The sequence below is a fragment of the Eulemur rufifrons genome, unplaced genomic scaffold, assembly GCF_041146395.1.
Source record: "Eulemur rufifrons isolate Redbay unplaced genomic scaffold, OSU_ERuf_1 scaffold_405, whole genome shotgun sequence".
Lineage (NCBI taxonomy): Eukaryota > Metazoa > Chordata > Mammalia > Primates > Lemuridae > Eulemur > Eulemur rufifrons.
Window position 1 is genome coordinate 28,676 of NW_027183187.1, and position 4,263 is coordinate 32,938.

Consider the following 4,263-nt stretch of genomic DNA (forward strand, 5'->3'; position numbering starts at 1 on the left):
CCGTGTCATTGGCTGCCAGCTCAGAATTCACATCTTTGCCCTGGTCACTGTGTTACTCTCTGCAACTCTCCTAGCCTGATAAGAACCTGCGGGCTCCTACTCAAATAATGCCTCACCTCACATTGAAATACAGCAGCAACTGCAAGTCCCGATGTGAGTGAGTGAGGCTGGGACAAGGAGGGCAACTAACCTTTTCTCATCTTTGGACTCAGATCCTACGCCACACATTTGTTTTAATTGGCAAGGTTGAATATTTTTACACACTTTTATTTATTACTAGTTAAAGCTTTCCTTATATGAATTTTTTGGTTCAGATCCTTTGCTTACTTATCTATTGAAGTCTTGATTTTTTAAAAAATCAATTTATATGAATTCTTTATGTAGCAGAGATATTAAGCCATTTCTGCAGTGTTTGCTGCAAATTCTTTCTCTGCCCAATATTTGCTTGTTTCCTTGGCTTTCGCTATACAAAATATATGTTTTCTGAGTGCAAGGTTTACACCCATAAATAAAAAGGGCCATATTGAAATGTGTGTACCTTTCTCTTATCTTTACATAGCCTATAATATGTTTTCTCAGGCAGTGTAATTTTCACTCTGGAATGCTCGGATTAGCAGCCAATGTTGAATTCAAGGGGAGGGAGAAATTGGATTCCTCTGTGACGGGAATGGCTAATGGCATTCTCTCCCTGATGAGGCTCTATGGTCCATTCTTCATTTATGCATTCTAAAATATTTATTCAGCATCTACTCTGTGCCAGGCACCACTGCCTGGGACATTCTGGAACTTTATTTAATGGTCACTGAGATTTAATTGAGGTTTGATGAGATGGATTGACCATACACTATATCGATAAAGTTGAGCATTACCTTAACCACATTCTTAGAGTTATTAACTTTAGGGTCTATAGAGACAATCTTGAGTGAGCAAGACAGATAGAGCCCCTGCCCTCCAGGGGTTCACAGAAGATTGCAGAAGGCAGACAAGTAAAAGACAATTACAATGAAGTGTGGCAGGGGCTGTGCTGAGGGACATGGGATGGGGGTGGGGGACTTGCAATAGCACTGAGCCAGATTTGAGGGACCAGGGACAGCTTCTCAGAGATAGTGATGTCCCAGTGAAGACCTGGAGAATGCCTAAGAATGGCTGAGAGAAGAAGGTTTGAGGTCAGAGTATTCTTGTGAAGGAACAGCTCAAAGAAGTCCTGAGAGTGTGAGAGAAAACGTGTGTCTTTGAGAATCCAAGGTATCCTAGAGGTAGTGCTTTAAAAATGGATCAAATATTAACATTATTAGTATTTGAATTATTTGACCCTCTTTGTTTTTATTCCCCTTTTTGTAAAATATACCACCATTATCATTTACCAATGAAAAGAGAGTTGGCTTAAAAATCTAGACAATCTGTTAGTACTCCTTTTTCTGCTATGAAAGAGCCATGTGACTTTGCTGAGTTTAAAGTTCCACTCTGGGCCTCGGTTTCTTGTTCTATGAAAGCATGGGACTAGGCAGGATGGTGTCCTAGCATGACATACTGTGGCTGCATCTACTGCATAGTTGTCGAGTGGCTTTTGATCCTGTCTTCTGCCCATTCGTCATGTGTGTATCTAATGCTCAAGGGACACACCTAAACCTGAGAACACTCTCAAGTAGCCAATGTCCAAGAAGAGGTTTATCCCAAACCCAGTGAACCAAATCCTCCAGCTGGAATCTAAACAGTCCCTACCCCCAACTCCATCAAGCCTTACCCTGTGGGCTATTGATTTTCACAGACAGGAGTCAAGCCAATGAGTTAGAACTCCTGGAGGGCAGATAGGGACTGTTTGGGGATTTTTCAGGCAGTGCCTAGTACATTATGGGTCCTCAGTTAATATTCATCGAAGTTTCATTGAGGTTTGATGAGATAGATGAACCATACAATATGTCAATAAAGTTAAGTATTACCCTAACCACATTCTTAAAGTTATTAAAAATGTCAAGAGCAGGGTGATTTATTTCCTCATTCTATGGAAATATTGCAGAGACAGTATGTATAAAAACGTGCAGGGCTTAAATGATAATGATTTATCTTTCTGGCTCCATCTTGAGCTTAGTGTCAGTGACTATTTCTGGTGCCATCTACCTCTTTAGGTCTTTGACCTTTTGACACCATTTTTGGCCGTAAAAGCAATGGGAAATTGCTGTCCAGGCTGGAGATTCAAGAGCTGATACAAATCCATCCCCCAGCTGACACCTGTCTGTGGACCATCCCAAGCAGCTACATAAGTGTAACCTTTTACATTTGACATCATTGCCCCTGAGTAATAGGTACTTAGGTGGGGGATTATAAAGCTCTGGCCCTGAGCTGAGACCTGAAAAATGTGGCTCCCACTCTGACATAGTATGTCTCCCAGAAGAGTTATAAGCAATAGCAACTGTGGGGGCTGAGGAAGGAGTGGGACATAGAATTATTTGCTCAGAGAATTTGTGTTCACATTGAATCCCTTGCATCTGACTTGCTGCAAAGCTTGCTGTGGTGTACGACTCCTGGCAGGGTGGCCTTGGGATTCTCTAGCTGGGGCCTCAGCCATAGCTTCCCAGGACATGGGGAGATACTGAACCGCCATGTGTGACCTTGCATGTCTAAGACGCACATGCCACTGGGGCAGGGTCTGGCACAAACAGCTTTGCACAGCTACAGCTGAGCACCATGTGCTGAGAATAGCTTGTTAAAAAATAATTTTGATGCTTTGTAATAACTGCATGATTACAAACACCAAGAAAAATGACAACAGTTAAAACAAAAACAAGCCTTGCAAGCTCACGTGCAGCTTCAGCAAAGTCTGCACTCCTAAACCTCCTCCCCAGCTGCTCCTGGGCTCCCCTTTTTCCAGGATCTCCCCTCCAGACCTGCTGCAGTCAGGGGCTTTGTGTGGGGGTCCTCCAGCCTCCTTCCCGTGACAGTCCCAGCCCTCGGTACCGTTCTTGGCCTCTGGGGGGCACCAGAGCTTGCACATAGCAAGGTGGCTGCTTCTTGAGACAAAAGAGGAGGATTTTGGCTGCCAATTTGTCTTAACATTGTGTAAGGTCTGTCTCGAGGCAGAGCAGGCCGTATACAGACCCGAATCAGGGTGTGCATTGTTCTCCTTGTTGTTCTGTTACTGGCTGGAGGCTAATGGTGGTCCACGCCCTGAGGTGATGGGGAGCCAGATTCTGGTGCCTTTTGCGAGTGGCTGGAAGAACAGGTTCCCGGGAGGAGTAAGACCTGATAGGACAGCAGGCTTCCCTTACTCCCTGCTGCTCGGGAGCTGCATTCACCGGTGAAACAAAAGGTGCCAGAAAAACAAGGCAAGTGAAGGCGGTAGGAGAAATGGCAAAAGGAAAGGGACGGGAAGGAAGAAGGAAAGAAAGAAAGAAAGAGAAAAAGAGAACGCAAGCTAGGAGCAAAATCAAGAATGAGACAGAGAAAAGCTAATATATGGTGATTGTTCTAACCAGTGTTACGGGTTTTGGAGCAAAACAATTTGTAGGAAGCAAACTTCCCCAAATGTGAGTACTTAATAAAGGAGAAAACAGAAGGATTGATAATGGAAATTAGGCTAATGAATAAACAAGCTGCTTAAAAAAATGGGCTCCTCTCGCAGTCCGTTATTTTTAACTTAGTGGCAATTTGCATACTAGTTAATTTGCATATATTAAATACTGCTCCCCTTCTCCTTCCCACCTCCTCCACTTCAGAATAACATTTCATTACGGTGCTGCTGGGCCCGAGGACTCGGAGGCTCTGGAGAGTTTATTAATTTATCCAACACATGCTGTGTACATTTTTATCACTTGCTGCACAGTGGACCCGGAATCTTTGAAGTCATTAACAACACAAGGGGTGTTCTGCTAGAGGTATTCAAAAGAGAGTGAGAAAAGCCAGCCTGCAAAAACTGTACCAAAAAACAGGGAAAGATCATGTTTGGTTTGTGTTCTTTCTAGGAAGACAAAAGTGAGCAATGCATGACGCTCTCATCTGTATCAGAAAGCCTCTCTTTTGTTTGTTTGTGTTCATTATTTATTTATTTAAATTTCGAAAAGAAATACAACTGATTCCCAGTGGGGTGCAGATGTCCAAAAAGCACTAGTCGCGCATGCCATTTGCCCTGCTTCTGCCACACTGGAAGGCAGGCAGGAGAGCATGGCTCTTTGGGGAACCTCCATCACTGCTGATGAGAACAGTGAACCAGCAGGTGAGGCCATGGGCCCTGGCTCCTCTGTGCTACCAAAGCTATGACCGCTGTCA